The 20,244-nt window shown below is 40.2% G+C and overlaps 1 protein-coding gene across 5 annotated transcripts in view; it reads left to right on the top strand.

The window, feature by feature from the left end:
- Window positions 1-20,244, top strand: part of celsr1a (cadherin EGF LAG seven-pass G-type receptor 1a) — a 368,062-nt gene that overhangs the window by 15,939 nt on the left and 331,879 nt on the right. The window lies entirely within an intron of this gene.

The following is a 20,244-nucleotide window of genomic DNA, read 5'->3' as shown; positions in this document are numbered from 1 at the left end:
CATATTTAAGAATGCAATAATTTCATGTGACCTTTACCTTTCTTCTAAATGACTAGTCCTCCCCAAGAAGTGAGCTTGTTCCAAGTATTAGTGGTTTTTAAGTGTATTAAAATTTGACCTGCAGTACATTATTTTGTAATGCTTGATTAAAAATAGGATTACTCTCAGTGGTAATGTCTTCCGGCAGTTCTTTTCTCAGATTTAATGTGAAGTAAATGATTATTAAATAATAGGAACTAATAATCTATCATGGGCACCATTTTTCAAGAAATGCAATGAACTAACCAGATACTTTATATCCTGGAGCCAGAAGTAAAATCACCTTTAGAAAGTGTGCCATGATGATGACTTCTTCGATCATATGACAGCTTGGCAGTTCAGCATGTGTGACAAGAAATATCTCCAATGTTGGTGCATTGCAAACCTTACCAATTGTTCGTTTTCTGCAATTAGAGCAGAAGAATGCCATCTGGGTTATGTATTAACATTAATTGAGTGGTGCATTGTAGCAAGACTGTAAGTTTGCTCTTTTGAATGTCTTTGAAGAGGTTGCTGTGTTGCAGGGTAGCCTTTGTTTCAGAGCTGCATGGATACACGTTCCACTCCAGGGGAATCTGAATACAAAGGTCCTTGCTGACTCTTCTTTACAGTACTGGAAGTGCTGATTGTCTGAGTGTGTCATCTTTCAATCTACATGCTAAACTTAGGCCCCCTCTAGTCTCTCCCATTGACACGAGCTTCCATGGCACTACTTTACAGAAGGACGTGGGAGTTGCTGTTTGTGTTTGTGCTAATAGTTTTTTCTCTCGGCCAACACCATCAAACAAGTTATCTGGAGCATATGAGGTTGTTTTTTGCATGAGTTTTCTGTGGACATTGGGTGCTGAGATTCCCTTCATTATGACAATGATTACCCTTCAGATATATTTCATTGATTATAGTTATTGAAGTCATGCAAGTATTACATTAATGCCTGATTATACTTTTTTACCATGGTATCCAGCAAGATTCTTTCCCTAAAGTTGAACAGGAAAGAGCCCATTTTAATCTGTTGCATCAGAGTATTTTCTGGAATTTCGAATTCTTTGGTGATATCCCATAACATCAATCAAAGCTCAGTCCTATAAAGTTTAGTAGTGAGTGATATCAGAGTGCAAAACAGCTAGGTCGCTTTAATTTAATTATAGCTGCAGTTTCATTTTAGAGGAAGTTTTTTTTTAAAGTTAATTCTTTTCCAGGATATTTATTCTTATTTGGGACTTGCAGTTGATGCCCTTATTGTAACTTTACTGGGACTAAGAGATCGCATTTGTTTCAAGTATAAATTGGTTTACCCTTTATTTCTGCCCAGGGACATTTGAAAGGAATGACTTGCCTTTGACATAGCATTATTTATGTCACTGGACTGTTCCAAAATGTTTAACATACAAGTAAAATCTTACTATGCACAACATGGGTTAACAGAAAAAAAGGGCCGTTTAAATAAAAACAGCACACACAAGACACAGCCTCAGAACAGGGGGATGACCTTTTAGAACAGAGATAAGGCATGACTTTAGCCAGAGAGTGGTGAATCTGTGGAATTCTTTGCCACAGGCAGCTGTGGAGGCAAAGTCTTTATGTATATTTGAGGCAGAGGTTGATAGATTCTTGATTGGTCAGGACATGAAGGGATGCGTGGAGAAGGCAGGAGGAGATCAGGGCTAAGAGGAAAATTAGATCAGCCATGACAAAATGGCAGCACAGACTCGATGGGCCATTTGGCCTAATTCTGCTCCTATATCTTATGATCCCATGATCTAAAATGCTGGAGGAATTCAGCTGGTCAGGCAACAGCATCTATGGAAATGAATAAACACTCGATGATTTTGGCCAAGACCCTTCTTCGGCACTGAGGATAGGTCCTGGCCCTAAGTGTTAACAGTTTATTCATTTCCATAGATGCTGCCTGACTTGCTGAGTTCCTCCAGCATTTTGTGTGTGTTGCTTTGCAGCATCTGCAGATTTTCTCATATTTATGAGGACTGCTTAATTAATCTCTTTTTCACTAGCTATTTGAATGTTGGCCAGGGTGCAGAAAGCGCCTTTACTTCAAAGTGAATAATGACATTAGATCTTTATAGATTTTACAATTTTATAGATATTACAATGTTAACTTTTAGATAAATTATAGAATCATCACACCACAAAAGTGAGATTGCTTATCTTTGCTTTGTATCCTGTATGATTCATAAGCTTGTATTTTCAATATTCATTTCATAGTTGTATAATATGAGTGGAAAGTTGGTAGTTAAATAACAAACATTTGCAATTTATATACCTTATGTTGTTCCTCTCTGCGCCTGGTGGCGCATCGGGCAGCAATCTTGCCGTTTCTTTAGCATTTGTCTGTTTTATTTTACGAGGATGAGAAGCTAGCTCGACGCTCAGCCCAGCATGGATGGATAGCTTCTCTCGAACGTTGCAATTTTCAAATTACTTACTGTCCTTCTGCGTACAGTAACATCATCATGCTGTTTTAATGGTGATCACAGAATTGTTTTACTTGGTTTTGAACATCACTAATGGTGTGGAAGATTAAATTCTTTAATTGGATATTGATTACTGAAATTATTCATTTTGAATCTTTTATGAGTCATGTTGCATTAATATATGAGTATGTGCATTTACTATGTGTGATTTAGTCTGCACTTGTAGTTATCAGTGAGCCTTTATTCAGTGCTTGAATAGTGAAGACTGATTCCAGGAACAGACAAAGCAATGGTATCTACTTGTGTGTGTTAGCTAATGATTCACTGACTATCTGTTGGGGCTTGGTTGCACTACCAGAGATAAGTCAGTGACGGTATTTGAATAGAGTTGAATATGCTCCAGATATAATTTGAAGAGATTTACATAGTGTTCTAGAATTAGGATGTGGAGGATCTCAGACTGGCTATGTTTTCGGTGTAAAGATTTGAAAATGTAACCTTCACAGTAAATCATTAACACTGGAGATTTAATTTAACAGATGCAAATTGGTGACATAAAAGCAGAAGGTTGGTATGTGCTGTTCTGGTACGTGGTTGGATAATAGTGTTCCAGTCCTAGCTGGACTGTCTGAGGTGGTGTTCCATGCAGGTAGTTCTGAAGAGAACATGACAGACCCCAAGCAGTATTACCTCTCAGTAACCGATTATATGGGAAAGCTGGTAAAGTGCTGGAAATTAGTTTTGTGATAGTTTCCTGACTTACTTTTTATTTTAAAAAATAGGCAAAGAAGTAGCAGATGGGATACAGTGTCGGGAAATGTATGGTCATGCAGTTTGGTAGAAGAAATGAAAGCATAGACTTATTATCTAAATGGAGAGATTAAAAAATCTGAGGTGTAAGGGGACTTGGGAGTCCTTGTGTAGGATTCCATAAAGGTTAAATTGAAAGTTGAGTCGGTGGTGATGAAGGCAAAAGAGCCTTCGTCTCTCCCAAGGCTGCCCACAAGGAAGTGGGACTATTTACCCACAGCTGGGGATCTGGTTCATGAGCGCCAGGGCACATCCGCACACCGTGTGCAATGAGTGCAGGGGCCATACCTCTTCCTCATCCCCTGTAGTTCAGTCTGAGTCCGAAAAGAGTTCAGGTACTGTGTGTCGCCAGCAAGGAGGCACTGCATGAGGCTTACTGTTGGAGAAGCTATGTACTGATTTACACATTCAGCTCTCCTTTTCACTAGACTGCTAGCCAATGATGGAAGCTGAAAGTGAGAGTGATAAGCATTATCCACTACACTACCACACTAGATGCGTCACAGCAACCATTTTTGACTCACTGGAATTCTGAAGGCTGAGTGGATCTCATTGAAACCTATCGAATGGTGAAAGGTCTTGATAGAGTGAACGTGCAGAGGATGTTTCATTGGTGGCGGTGGGGGGGGGGGGGGGGAGGTCTAAGACCAGAGGACACAGCCACAAAATAGAGGGAACACCCATTTAGAATGGAAATGAGGAATTTATTTAACCAGAGGGTGGTAAATCTTTCAAATTTGTTGCCACAGGTGGCTGTGGAGGCCAGATCATTGGGTATATTTAAGGCGGAGGTTGATAGATTCTTGATTAGTGAGGGCATGAAGGGATACGGGGAGAAGGCAGGAGACTGGGGTTAACAGGAAACTGGATCAGCCATGATGAAATGGTGGAGCAGACTTGATGGGCCAAATGGCCTAACTCTGCTCTGATATCTTATGGTCTTAAATAAGGAGAAAATAAGTCTGAAGCGGGGAAAAGCTGAATGTTTGTTGTCAGCTTGCTGTTCTGTCAGTCTCTCTGCCATGCTTCTGATGGAGGAGTTCCTGATCAGCTTTTGACAACAGTCCTGCAGGATCAAATTTTGCCGTTGATTGAAGTTTGCTCTCTTCCTTCTCTGGTTTTATTTGTTCAGGTTCCAGCTTAAGATGAAAGCTTGAATTGACAGTCATTATCTGTACAGTTCTTCAAACTGTATCGTTTACTTGTGAAGCTGCTGTATGACATGCCAGAGAAAACTTCTGACATTCCAGCAGCTGTGTGTGCACGGATAGTTGGGAGCCACAGATGGTCAGCATTTTCACCAGAGCAAGCAGCATGTTGATTTACCACTCGTTGTGAAAGAAATGTTGGTGCAGGAGAACAGTGAGACTTATTGGTCGTGCTGTCTTTTAAAATCCCTATTCCCGAACCTGGGAATTTTCTGGATGAAATTAGACGTGGCTGTGCTTGTTTTCTGGCTTTCCAGCGGTAATTAGTGGATCAGAAGGTGGTCATTTGTATCACGGGTTGTGTGATGTGTTTTGTGCACAAGGTCTGCAGAGCAGACAAATTATAACAATAATCAACTTGCTGTAGTAATTTGAGGTCAGGGCTGTTATTATAAAGATTAATGTTCCTATTAATCCTTATCAAACATATCTGAACATGTTGAACTGTATTGAAAGATCATTTTCTTTCAGTTCCGTTTCTCTTCTATTTTTTTCATATATAGTGCTATTTAAATGCATCATTCACCGTTTATAAATTAATTCCTATTGCCACTTCCATTTACAGAAGTTTAGGGGGACCAGTATTTTCAGATGCTAAAGACTTTTTTTATTTCCAATTGCTCCTGAACGTCAGTGCTGTGGATAGTATTGACTGTCCGACTTAAATTGTAGTATCTATTTTCATAAATTGATTTATTATGAAGATTCTACAATGATATCAAAACATTGCACTCAAGGTCTTTACAGAACAAAACCCCTTTTGTAATACAACTAGTGGAATTTGTCGCTTTGCCTTTCTTGGAGTGCCCTTCACTTTCCAGTGGCAATTATGGAATCGTTGAATCCAGCTCATATGATCAAAGTCTATAATTGGAACAAAAACAAGTTTATCTCTACTATTGTGTGAGGCGGCGTGGTAGCATAGCAGTTAACACGATGCCTTATAGTACAAGTGACTGGGGTTCAATTTCCGCTGCTACCTATGCATTCTTTTCGTAACAGCGCGAGTTTCCTCTGGATGCTCAGGTTTCCTCCCACAGTCCAAGACGTATGGTTGGTTAGGTTAATTGGTCATTGTAAAGTGTCCTGTGAATAGACTGGGGTTAAATCGGGGGATTGCTGGGCGGTGTGACTCAAAGGGCCGGAAGGGCCTGTTTCATGCTGTATCTCTTAATGAATTAATATTCCACTAAAATGTACTGGTGGTATTCATTTTAATACCAGGAAAGCTCAAATAAATTCATGTGCAGTGATATCCTTAATAAACTTAAAACTCTGTTGTGCCAGCAGTGAGTCCTAGTTTATTTTTATTTCTCTTGTGAACCATGTGTTTAATTTCCAAATATTTGAGTTTACTAATTCCTTTGACCACTCACTTCAATTTAAGGTCCCCTAATATTTGGGAGATTTAGTGCAAAACTGAAAATATTCAACTAGTCAGTTACGTAGGAACAAATTTGTCCAATATTTTAGGAGGCAAAGCCAAAAAAAATACATGAATAGTTTATTTTAAGTTATTAGGTGTAAAGTGTGGCAAGGGTATAGGATCTACTTGATTGGGTCTGTTATGCTCCTCACTTAGAAGCTGGCAGATTGGCATCAGAATCAGGTTTAATATCACTGGCATATGTCGTAAAATTTGTTGTTTTGTGGCAGCAGTACAATGCAATACCTAATAATAAAAGCTATATATTACAATAAGAGGTGCGTGCGCGCCCACGCCCCTCGGTGCAACTGGTCCAAGCCAACCACAGCATCCTCCCTGCTCTCCACAGTTGCCCACATTCGGCCCTTACACCAGCAAGCCCCTCTTCATGTACCCATCCAAATAGAAACATAGAGAACCTACAGCACAATACAGGCCCTTCGGCCCATAAAGTTGTGCCGAACATGTCCCTACCTTAGAAATTACTAGGCTTACCCATCACTCTCTTTTTATAAGCTCCTTGTACCTATCCAAAAGTCTCTTAAAAAACCCTATCGTATCTGCCTCCACCACTGTTGCTGGCAGCCCATTCCACACACTCACCACTCTCTGAGTAAAAAACTTACCCCTGACATCTCCTCTGTACCTACTTCCCAGCACCTTAAACCTGTGTCCTCTTGTGGCAACCATTTCAGCCCTGGGAACAAGCCTCTGACTATCCACACGATCAATGTCTCTCATCATCTTATACACCTCTATCAGGTCACCTCTCATCCTCTGTCACTCCAAGGACAAAATGCCGAGTTCACTCAACCTATTCTCATAAGGCATGCTCCCCAATCCAGGCAACATCCTTGTAAATCTCCTCTGCACCTTTTCTATGGCTTTCACTTCCTTCCTGTAGTGAGGCAACCAGAACTGAGCACAGTACCCCAAATGGGGTCTGACCAGGGTCCTATATAGCTGCAACATTACCTCTCGGCTCTTAAATTCAATTCCATGATTAATGAAGGCTAATACACAGTATGCCTTCTTAACCACAGCGTTAACCTGCGCAGCTGCTTTGACCATCCTATGGACTCTGACCCCAAGATCCCTCTGATCCTCCACAATGCCAAGAGTCTTACCATTAATACTATATTCTGCCATCATATTTGACCTACCAAAATGAACCACTTCACACTTATCTGGGTTGAACTCCATCTGCCACTTCTCAGCCCAGTTTTGACTCCTATCAATGTCCCGCTGTAACCTCTGACAGCCCTCCACACTATCCAAACACCTCCAACCTTTGTGTCATCAGCAAATTTACTAATCCATCCCTCCACTCCTCATTCAGGTCATTTATAAAAATCACGAAGAGTGAAGGTCCCAGAACAGATCCCTGAGGCACACCACTGGTCACCAACTTCCATGCAGAATATGACCCATCTACAACCACTCTTTGCCTTCTGTGGGCAAGCCAGTTCTGGATCCACAAAGCAATGTCCCCTTGGATCCCATGCCTCCTTACTTTCTTAATAAGCCTTGCATTGGGGACCTTGTCAAATGCCTTACTGAAATCCATATACACTATATCTACTGCTCTTCCTTCATCACTATGTTTAGTCACATCCTCAAAAAATTCAATCAGGCTTGTAAGGCACGACCTGCTCTTGACGAAGCCATGCTGACTATTCCTAATCATATTATCCCTCTCCAAATGTTCATAGATCCTGCCTCTCAGTATCTTCTCCATCAGCTTACCAACCACTGAAGTAAGACTCACCGGTCTATAATTTCCTGGGCTATCTCTACTCCCTTTCTTGAATAAGGGAACAACATCTGCAACCCTCGAATTTTCCGGAACCTCTCCCGTCCTCATTGATGATGCAAAGATCATCGTCAGAGACTCAGCAATCTCTTCCCTTGCCTCCCAGAGTAGCCTGTAGTAGATCTCATCCGGTCCCGGCGACTTATCCAACTTGATGCTTTTCAAAAGCTCCAGCACATCCTCTTTCTTAATATCTACATGCTCAAGCTTTTCAGTCTGCTACAAGTCAGCACTACAATCACCAAGATCCTTTTCCATAGTGAATACTGAAGTAAAGTATTCATTGAGTACCCCGGCTATTTCCTCCGGTTCCATACACACTTTCCCGCTGTCACACTTGATAGGTCCTATTCTTTCATGTCTTATTCTCTTGCTCTTCACATACTTGTAGAATGCCTTGGGGTTTTCCTTAATCCTGCCTGCCAAGGCCTTCTCATGGCCCCTTCTGGCTCTCCTAATTTCCTTTTAAGCTCCTTCCTGTTAGCCTTATAATCTTCTAGATCTCTAACATTACCTAACTCTCTGAACTTTTTGTAAGCTTTTCTTTTCTTCTTGACTAGATTTATTACAGCCTTTGTACACCACAGTTCCTGTACCCTACCATAACTTCCCTGTCTCATTGGAATGTACCTATGCAGAACTCCACACAAATATCCCCTGAACATTTGCCACATTTCTTCCTGTAATTTTCCCTGACACCATCTGTTCCCAATTTAAGCTTCCAATTTCCTGCCTGATAGCCTCATAACTCCCCTTACTCCAATTAAACACTTTGACTCTTGACTCTTATACAAATGATTCTTTCGTGCTTTGACAATTTGCAAAGTTGCAATTTTAGCCACCTCGACCACTTCTCTTGCATGTCCCACATGCACTGTATTGCCTCTCAGTGCCAGATTGACCTCTTCCTTCTTGCACAACTGCAGCCCATGCAATGAAGACATAGTTACTCTATTGTTAGGTGGTGCACGCCTGAACGTTGTCCCAGCAGTGGTGTTGCCATTACAATTCATTTCCAAGTCAGGATAATGGTCTGATATTGATCCCATACAGCTGCTGCCCTTGTCCTTTTTCAGTTGCTACAAGTACATCCTAATCACCCTGTGCACTGCCACACATCTACAGATTGGGGGAACTCATTCTGCAGGGCAGGGTCAAGCTTCTTGTGTTGTTGCAGCTGCACCTGCCTAGGCAAGTGGAGGAATTTTCTGCCTTTCTCCAGCTTCTGCTTCAACACCCATCAAGAGCTTCAGGCTGTCAGGAGGACACTTGTTTGTTGCACACACACCCTCTAGATTTACTGCTGTCTTCAGTTCTGGAGAAATCCCTCTCCCAAAGGGCAACTCCTAGAACAAAGCACATCCAATAAGCTACTTAAAATGAACCAATGGGGAAAAAGTAAATTTTAAAATTCATTTGCTTATCTCTCTTATTCCTGCAGTGAAAGCCATTTAAACTACCTTAAACACTCCGATTATATGTAGCAATGTGGATTCCCTTTGTTCTCTCATCTATGTTTAATGTTCTAAATGATGCAAGAGCTGACTGAAATGTATTGAGAAGGCAAATGTATGACATGTAGTCACGTGCACTGTACTTGGGCAGAATTGAAAAAATTAGAACCGTCCTTGTAGTTCTACGGAACACTGCCATGTGTTGCAAATCAGTAAAGTGAATAGTATCTCAGCAGATATTTTTAAAGAGTTGATTAATTGGTATGAGTGAACAGTATGCAGGGAGAGTCTAGACTGGAGGTTCCCAGCGCTTTTCATACCATAGACCCCCTACCTTTAACCGAGGGGCCTGTGAACCCCAGCTTGGGAATCCTTGGTCTAGAAACTCGGGACCACCTATGTTAACTCTGACCTTGTGCGAGGGTTAGTTTAAATTCAGACAAAAAGTACTGCAAAATCAGAAATAGCAGCAAAAAGGAGAAGTAATTTCTTATTCCCAATATAATTCATGAGCAGAAGCTACACTGCTGCAAGAGCAGGAAAAGGACAAAATGGCTGCTTGAGGAGCCTTGGCATAAGGGAACACATTATTAACAGTGTTTTAACAGAACAGAAAAGGGTGAGGACATCCCTACCAAACAAATGCTGTATAGGAGTACTTTAAAGGAAAACCATCATTAATAGGAGATTCTGAAATTTACTTTAGAAAATCTTTTAATGCCACAGGAAACAAAGTATTTGTGTTGCAAATTTATAATACAAAAATTGAGGACAGCTACATATTTGGAGCTTAGAATGAGAAGGTAAGGAAGACTGTTTGCGAGTACATTATTTCATTGAAGAATGTGTTTCAACAGTGCAACTTTGGGGTCTACACAGCTTTCAGTATTGTTGGTACAATTTCATGTGAGATTGTTGCTGTACAGTGTGGATTTCATTACCTTAGTTACAGCTGAAAGGCAAAAGCTGGAGAAAGACACCTTAACAGTATTTGATTTATTCAAGAATTTGGTAATTAATATTTATCAGTTCACTGTGATAGAAAACCAGCATTGAAAATGGTGTCTGATTCTTGAATTAATGATTAGGAGCTGTAGTCAGTCCTGTAATGGACACAGTTGATAAAAGATGAACAAAATTCTGTTCATATTGAGAGAAGAGCATTAGGGATTTATCTTTAAAAGTGTGAAAAATTTCATTAATTCTGAGAGTGTGGAACGAGCTGCCAGCACAAGTGGTGCCTGCAAATTCGTTTTCAACATTTTAAAGAGGTTTGGATAGGTACATGAATGGTAGGGGTATGGAGTGCTGTTATCCCAGTGCAGGTCAATAGGAGTAGGCAGTAGAAATGACTAGGCATGCAGGTGGGCCGAAGACCCTGTTTCTGTGTTGTACTTTGTTTGAAGACATGGTTTTCAAATGGGTTCTCAGGAAGATGGACTGAATCAGAGTAGGTTAAAATGAGAAGCCAATGTGAGTTGTTAATTGGAAATGTGAGTTTATTGGCTGGTGTTAGATGGAAATCTTAAAAAATTTAACAGACAGGTATACTGCCTGTAAAGATTGCAGAATCTCGCCAATGAAGGCAATATTAGAGTTGAAAATGGTTAGATGACAATAATGCGCAGGCAATAATCATAATGCAGATAGACATCTTGAAATAAACCAAGATAAACCAAAATAATTCATGTTAATTCCAATACTAAAGTACAACATATCATTGAAGATGTGTACTTTGTGGCATAAACCATTTTATTTGACATTATACTATAAATGTTTTATTAGCTTGGTCACAGAACAGCATTGGCTGCAATTGTGTATGGTATGATTAATTATCTAAGTTTGTTAAATTTTATATAGAGTCATAGAAAAGTACAGCACAGAAACAAGCTCTTCAGCCCATTGGGTCCATGCTGAACGATTTAAACTGCCCACTTCTATGGTCTTGCACCGGGACCATAGCCTTCCATACCCTTACCATTCACGTAGCTATCCAAACTTCTCTTAAATGTTGAAATCTAACTTGCATGCACCACTTACACTGGCAGCTTGTTCCACACTCTCACCACCCTCTGAACGAAGAAGTTTCCCTCATGTTCCCCCTTAAAATCTTCACCTTTCACCCTTAACCCATGAATAACAGTTTACATGTAAAACTTCTTTTATTTTTGGGTCTCCGTTTATTGCTGGCAAGACCAGCATTTATTGCTCTTGAGAACGTGGCAATGGAGTCTGCTTTTTATCTACTTCACTCCTTTCCGTCAAGCTACTCCATCAGATTTATGTTCCAAGATGTCAGCCCTGCAAAATTGATGGCAATATACTGTATTTCCAAGTCACATTGATATATGTGAAACTTGCATAACATGCGGGTGGTCGTTTACCAAGAGACGGTGGTATTGAGAGGTGCTGATGAATTAGCTACATAAACACAATGCATTTTGTGGATGGGGTGCACTGTAGTTAATGTCCACCACTGGTAGACACTATAGTGATCAATTGAGCAGTTTTACTTGGTTGATTTGGAACTGCATAGAGTTGTTCTTAGTATGTAGTAAGTACATTAGGTGGTGATAGAAGCAGGTACATTGGAGGTGTATAAGAAACTCTTAGCTAAGCACATGAATGATAGAAAAATGTAGGGCTTTGAGGAAAGGAAGGATTAGATTGATTTTGAGTCGGTTGAAAGATTGACACAACATCGTGGGCCAATTGGCCTAAACCGTGCTGTTATGCTATAGGTTCTATGCATTCCATCACCCTCCTGACTCATATCATCTTAATTAAGTTAGTCTTTGGGCTGTCAGGAGGTGAGTCACTGTAAATCATGCTGCTGACCTCTTCCTTTAGTATTCATGAGTCTGGTTGAGTTTATTTATTTTTTTATTGAGGTACAGTGCGGAATAGGCCCTTCCAGCCTTTTGAGCCATGCTACCCAGCAGTCTCCCAATTTAACCCTAACCTAATCATGGGACATTAACAGCTTTGGACTTTGGGAAGAAACCTGGTTATGGGGAGAATGTAAAACTCCTTACAGACTGTAGCGGGAATTGAACCCTTGTTGCCCGTACTGTAAAGTGTTGTACTAACCACTATGCTACTGCGCCATTACAGATTAGCATGACCCCCAGGATTTTGATGGTATAGAAGCACAATCTGGTTTATTATCTCTGATGTATGTCATGAAATTTGTTGTTTTGTTGCAGCAATACAGTGTAAGACAAAGTTACTGTAAGCTAACAAAGCAGAAGAAACTTTGAATGCCCTTGACTGTTGTGATTAGCGGTTTTCTTGTAGAAGAAGGGCGTAGCTTGGTATTTTTGTGGAATGAAAATGTCTTGCTACATCTACCCATTGTCTGAACATTGTTTGCCTTGCTGCATGTAAGTAGAGTTTGGTTCTCTTTCTAAGAATTGCAAATGGGATTGAATATTACATAATTATCAGTGAACACCTCTATTTATGACCTTATGATGGATGGAAGGTCCATATGTATGTTTTGTCTTTGGGCACTATTCACAAGGATCTACAGTGATGTCCTGGGGCTGGGGGCATGACTTCCAAGGGTTGGTAGGTTAATTGTCCTTTGTAAATTGTTCCTATTGTGTGCAGGTGATTGGTAGAATCTTAGGGATATTGATGGGGATGTGGGGAGAATTTCGGCAAGTGGGTATTTGATGGTTGGTACAGACGGTATCATGCTGTATGCTCCAAGGCTCTTATACTATGACCTCCATCACCTTCTGTTGGAGGTAAGACTCCAGCCATTCGAGCAGAGTTTCCCAACCTGGGGTCCATGGACCCTTCAGTTAATGGGAGGTGTCTTTGGCATAAAATAAATTGGGAACCCCTGCGTAGCAGAATTTTCAATGCATTGTCTATTGACTTCAATTTATGTCGGTTTCTTGATGCCACACCTGGTCAAATGCCCCGTTGATGTTAAAGCAGTTGGAATAGTTGAATTTCAACTATTTTCATCAAGCTGGTAACAATGTTTACAGTGGCCCTGGCAAAACACATATGGAGCAATGTTAGACCATTTGCTTGCCTTTTCTGGCTGAACATTATTGTGAATATTTAAACCTTGTGACCTGGACCCTGCCACTGGAGAAAAGGAAGGATTTGGACGGTCTCTTCTTCTCTAATTAGTTGTTTAATAGTGTACCACCATTTCTTGTGCAAATTAAATAGGATTCAAAAGTTAGATCTAATCCATTAGTTGTGACATTTCTTGGCTGTAGCAATTCCCTACTGTTTTTTGCTCATCAAACTCTCTATCCTGTGTTGCATCTTGAAGTGGTTGGCGCTTCATTTTAAATTTTGCCTTTTATGATCCTCATTGAATCAGCATCGATCTCCTGCCTTATTAACCTTATTAATCATGGTAGGTGAGGAATAAATTGTGGCGTATATTGCTGCTGATGCATTCTGAGAGTGTTGTCAGAGAGGAATCATTGTACTCATCACAGTGCTGACTTAAGCCTTGATCATGGCAGATCCCTGAGGCTCCTCATTTAATGTGATTCTAGTGCTGCACAACACGATATGGATTGATCTTACTGAGAAGCTGAGACTTTAGTCTTTGTAATGTCTGTATGAAGGTCATCTCTGCTAGTACCAACAAGGATTGTGCAAAAGTCTTAGACATATGTTTAAATAAAACTCTGTAAAGTGAAGATGCTTTCAAAAATAATGAAATGAGTAGTTTCTAAATATTAAAAAAAATCAAACCAAAATTTGGTGTGACCACCCTTTGCCTTTAAAACTGCATCAGTTCTCTTAGATACACTGACTTGTGCAGTTTTGGGAAAAAAAGTAGCTGGTAGGTTGTTCCAGGCATCTTGGAGAAAGAACTTGTCACAGTTCTTCTGCAGACTTTGGCTGTCTCCCTTGCTTCTGTCACTCCAGGTCATCCCAGATAGCCTTGATGATGTTGATCAGGGCTCTGTGGAGGCCAAACCAGCTGAATAATCTAAGGTGCCTAAGACTTTTGCACATCTGCCTCAGGTAGTGTGGTGGAGAGTTGATTGTTTTGTATAAATTACGTTCAGATTTACAGATTAGGTATAGCGATTAGGTTTGATAAATTGATTATCTCTATGACAAATGGGTGAAGAAAGCAGAAAGATGCAGATAATGATAGGTCATCAAGAATTTAACACGACATATGTTTTGAAATTAAGGCATTAGTACCATTAAATTTGCTTTTACTTTCTAAAAAGATACCTGAGCCAGGCACATCACAAACTGGAGAACATCGGCAGATGCTGGAGATCCAAACAACACACACAAAATGCTGGAGGAACTCAGCAGGTCAGGCAGCATTTATGGAAAAAAGTACAGCCAATGTTTTGTGCTGAGATCCTTCAGCGGGACATTTTAACTTGTTTTGCATTGTGGAATCTCATCTTTAGGTATGTGGGATCGTTTCCATAGCAAAGGTAATAAAAGGCAAGTGAGCTCCATTGACAAGTGTACAATCTGTTTGAGCAAGTGTGTACTTTAATGCCCTCTGAAACTTGTAAAGTGCTTCACAGACTGTCAGTAGTGTTGAAGTGAGGTCACATTAATAATGGAAGGAAATGTGAGGGAGGAACTTCTGGAGAGTGGATAGACAGAGAGAAAGTTGGGTGCAAATTCAACGCTTCCTGAAAGTGGCAACATAAGTTCAGAGAGAAATGAAGGCATTTGACATGCCTGCCCTCATAGATTGAGCCATTGTTCATCACACATATGTAAAATAACAGTAAAATATATTACATCCCATTAAAATACAATGTATGCAGGGTAACAAAAGCTTCACACAGCATGGGGAGAATACCTGAATCAGCTGTTGAACAACAACAAACAATGGCAGGCTTTCAGTCTCTACCTAATAATACCATGTTTTGATTAAAAGGTTACAGTACCCTGCATTTGTATTTTACTTTTTAGGTTTTATGTAAGGTATAAAAACAATCAGCATTATAGACTTGTTCTGGTGTTAGATTTTCATGACTACCAGATGCTTTAAAATTTAATGCCGTGCCTTTTCTGAAATTTCTTCAGCCGCAGTTACCTTCAATGTTCAGTTTTTGTGATAGATCTTTACTTGTTTCACGACTGGTATACTGTTAAGTGGCATATGTTCACTCCAATGCTGATGATACATGATCGAGATCTTCATTTTTCACTTTAATGCAGTGTTTTTCCTAGTTTACATTAACGTGTTCATCACGAATGTGAGGTCATTTCTCAGTACTGTCCGTGGTGCACAGAAACCTGTGCATCACCTGGGAACCTTCCCGGCGTCTTGTGGAATTTTCCATTTTTGACATCATGTCAGCGCTCAAAAAAGAATTGTATTTCGGAGGTTTCCAGATTTTGGAACTTCGGATAAGGGGTACTTAACCTGTAATTGAAAAAAATACCCTTGAATTGAAACATTGCCAAATGCAGAGGTGGAAATCTGGTTCTTGGTCTTAGGTTGGTGTCATATCTTCTGCCTCTGCAGGTTTTTAAAAAACTATTCAGATTCTTCAGGTGTTTACCGCTGGACTGAATGAATTTGATGCATCTCTGATTAGATAAAATAGATGCTTTTGTGATCATGCCAATTTTCAGAAAGTTTACTATATAGTTAATCTCTCTCTGCTTTGAATATTGGACTCAACTCCAAGTAGTTTGGGCCATTTGGCTTATTGAATCTGCTCTGCCATTTCATCATGGCTGATCCATTCCCCTCTCAGCCCCAATCTCCTGCCTCCTCCCCATATCCCTTCATGCACTGACTAATCAAGAATCTATCAATCTCTTCCTTAAATATATCCAATAGCATGGCCTCTAAAGCCGCCCGTGGCAACTAATTCCACAGACTCACCACTCTCTGGCTAAAGAAATTCCTCCTCATCTCCATTCTAAATGGACATCACTCTATTCTGAGGCTGTGTCCCCTGGTCTTAGCCCCCCCCCCCCCCCACCATAGGAAACTTCCTCTCCACATCCACTCAACTGAAGCCTTAAAACATTCAACAACGCACACAAAATGCTGGTGGAACACAGCAGGCCAGGCAGCATCTATAAGGGGAAGCACTGTCGACATTTCGGGCCGAGACGCTTCGTAAGGACTAACTGAAAGGAAAGATTTTGTGTGTGTTGTTCTTTGAATTTCCAGCATCGCAGATTTCCACGTGTTTGCTCCTTAAAACATTCGCAAGGTTTCGGTGAGATCCCCCTCATTCTTCTGAATTCCAGTGAGTAGAGGCCCAGAGCTCCAAGGTAAAATAGGACTAGTCATGATGCTTCTGACTTGCTCTGTATCATTTGTGCCTTCCTCGTCTCTACGTCTTGATCAAACTACAGCTTGTTTGCCGCAAGTGTCATCCCGTGACACAACACCACAGCTGCACTAAAGCTTGCAGCCGGTACCGCATTTCTCAGTGTCCTGCAGGCATTGCTGCTGTGCCTGTGGTCGATAGGTTTGTGAGGAATGAAATTGCCTTGAGCACTGATGATTAGGGACATTTAGAAACAGCTTAACTGCATTGAATTGCGTAATACAATAAAATGCTTTAAATGTATTTTGCAATGCCTTTACCTGAATTAAATTTATTAGAAGTGTTAATGAAAGTTTGCAACTGCATGTGAGTAAAGCAGCTATGTTAGATACATCAAAGTTTAAAGTAAGTACACAAATGTCACCATATACCACCTTGTGATTCACTTAGCTTTGGGCATTCATAGAAGAATAGAGAAATACAATAGAATCAGTGAAAAACTACAAAGACTGGCAAGCAAACAATGTGCAAAAGACAAGCAGTGCAAATGAAAGAAAAGGAAATAAATAATACTGAGAACACGCGTTATAGAGTCATTGAAAGTGACATTTTAACAACTGCAGAGTATCTAGACGCTCAGTTCTGTGAGGTCAGATTAGCCCCTTGTCCCAACTCTGTACACCTGAACTGTGTTATTCAGGATGGAAATCTGGATATTGAGAAACACTTCTGCATCTAGCCAGTGGTTCGGTACCCAAGCAGCAGACATTTTCTCCATGATTCATTCCGCTTCTCTTCCAAACAAATGAAAAGGCATCTTGTTAATGTGGTTTTATAGAAAGGCTGGAATTGCCTGTGTTGGAGCAAATGTTTGCTGCCTGGGGCTTTATTTCCTTTAAGTTAAATTTGCTGTGGTTCTCCTTGAAAGCTGCTGCTGCAGGAAGCATTGACCTTGCTGGTTTGCCTCCAGCAGTAACATTAACACACTTAGACTTCATACACAGCTTTTGTTTTTTGGACTTGAGTAAATATTCTTTAGGAGCTTTGGCATCAGCATGGTAAGTGCATATTCCATATTATGCAGAGAAACTCTGCTGTGTATGCAGTTTCTCAGGATTTTGAACTGGATACGCCAAAGCATAAAGATCTGTGTGTTAAGTATCCAGCAACCAAGAAATCTTACACCAGCAAGTACCTTGGCTACTATGTAGCTGATTTTTGATAATTCAATTGTTTCAATGTTTAAAGTCTGATACCCCACTTTTTCAGTAAAAGAGGATTGAATGTTTTCCCCACACATATAGAGGTCATAGTTTAATCTACTATTATATTTAACTGGTGTGAAAAAATTACTTTCAGCTGAATCATAAATTTACATTTACATAGATTATTCGACTAGTCAACTGAATCCACAAGCGTATTTTTTAAACATTAAGTTTTGTAATGTATAACCTTGCAAGTTTATGTTCTGATGGTGACATACCATATGAGAACAGTGTGAGTACAAACTTTTATTGCATTGATATCACCGTAAAATGTTATAAACTAGATTAGATAAGGAAGTTTCAAAAAAAAATCTTAAATGTATTCTGCTTGTAAGATTAATTGCTTAATTTTCCTGGGCCATTCTTCGTATCTGCATGATTGTCTTAATGTCTTCTACCTGTGGATCTAACCGGAATTCTCAACCATATTTATTTTTGGCACAATATTCTCAGTTTGAATTTAATAATGGAAATTGATCAGGATGAGAACTGAGATTATGAATAAACACAAACTCGAGCCTTACCTGAAATCTGCTAAAAATAAAGGTAACTTGATACTGTTATTCATTGTTCACATAAATATGAAAATCTCTTCCCTTTTTATTGTACACAAAGATAGCAAAGAAAGCACATTTGCATTTGAAACACACTAGGGAGATATTGATGTCGCTATTGGGAAAACTTGGCTTGCCACACAATATCATTCTTGGGTATCAGATCTGCATATTAAGGTCTCTGAATGGGCTATTGTTGCTAAATCGAGATTTTCTGAAGTGTGAGTTATCAGGAGCTTCTTTAGTTAATGGAATGGAATGTGAAGTTATCAAGCAGCAAGGTTTTCTTTAGTTGGGGGGTAGGTGGTTTGTTCATTATGGTGAACAACAGTGGGAGCATGCTGCAATAGCAACCATATGAATCAGCTTCATTTTGTACCTTGTATTTGAGGCTTTACTGCACTTAATTCAAACGTCTAATTTTGCAAATGGGAATTACAGTAAATCGGTGAAGAAATTGTACTTTGCAAACGTATGAGCAGTTAAAACTGGTCTAACAATGAACTTTCCATTCGTAATTGTCAATACAACTGTTCCTGTATTCAACAGAAATGTTTGATTTTATTTGGTTGCAATCATTGAGGTTACTTCCTGCTATCAGTTCAAGTTTAATTGTCATTCATCCATATATGAATACTCATGAATACAGCCAAACAAGATAGAGTTACTCCGGGATCAAGGTGCAAAACGCAGTACCAATAGTTAGACACAGCACAAAGCACATAAAGCACACATGGGGGGAGGGGTGCGGTGTAGCACTGACCCCAGCCTGGATGCTGTGCCACACCACCCCTCTGCATCTTCCTGGCAACAGTAAACAGGCAACACTGTGGTCTGAGGCCTTGTCCTCGCACATACAAGATAGCAAGCACATATCAGGAAAATACAATCATGCAAGATATATATAGCCCAGACCCTGAGTCTATTGTTCTGCTGAGGAAATACTGAGGCGGGGGTGGGGAGGGAGAGACAGCACCAACCCCAGCCCTAATGCTGCCCCCTGCTGGAGCGCACTGGCTCTGATGTCTCTCTGCTGGCGGCTGTAAACAGGCAACACCGCGGCTTGAGGCCCTGAGTCCAACTGAATGCCCCAAAATCGGTTGTCAACTACAATACAGCTGGTGTTCCGCCGAGCAGTCACGGGGGATGGTGGGGGCAACAACACTGATAAATTTTTGCCTTGCGGTACACAATTGTAGGTGTGTATACCTGGTGAATTACCCATAAATTGCTATTTTTGCTGCTCTTATTATCATGTACTATAATGCCTATTGATGTCATTGGATCTTGGAGATATTTAACTAAGTGTCTGTTTTATGGGTGTTATATGAAACAGTGACTGAAACCAGTGCTTGTTTCTGCCAGTTTTGTGTGTAATGTTGATGGGGAAATTTTTTGGGAGAAATGTAATATTGAGAAAATGATGCCATGATTCTATTTGGTGGAAGTCAAAGCGTGCCAGGTGGATTAAGGGTACAATAGAAGTAATCTGATACTCATCACATGCCAGCATCTGCTAACTGGGATGATTATTTCTTGCTTTGGCACCTGCTTAATGCATTTTGACATCTGACTAGCCATTTTGCTGCACAGTTCTTCATAATATCCTGTGAATTTTGAGCTATGATATGGAAGGAGGTCTGCCAAGTTGATTAACAATCCAGACTTCAATTACCTGGTATCTGTCAAGATGCCACTAACTACATTTACAAGTGCAGTTACCTGATAACTAATTATGGAGGCAAAGAACTACAAATGTTCAGAGCAATGACAGGAAAAAAATGTTAAAATATATTTGTTCGTGCAATCAAACAATACACTGTCCTGTCTTCTTTCTCATTAATCTTGTCTCAGCTTTTAAAAAGGTGAACTATTTATCCCTTAAGTAATGTAATGTGCTGTGTAATGTAATGCCTGTTACCATTGTAAGGCCTGTTCCCGCTGCTGCCTATGAAGAGTTTGTATATTCTCTCCATGACCATGTTAG

The sequence above is a fragment of the Hemitrygon akajei genome, chromosome 14 (assembly GCF_048418815.1).
Source record: "Hemitrygon akajei chromosome 14, sHemAka1.3, whole genome shotgun sequence".
NCBI lineage: Eukaryota > Metazoa > Chordata > Chondrichthyes > Myliobatiformes > Dasyatidae > Hemitrygon > Hemitrygon akajei.
This window is presented reverse-complemented; position numbering and strand designations above follow the sequence as displayed.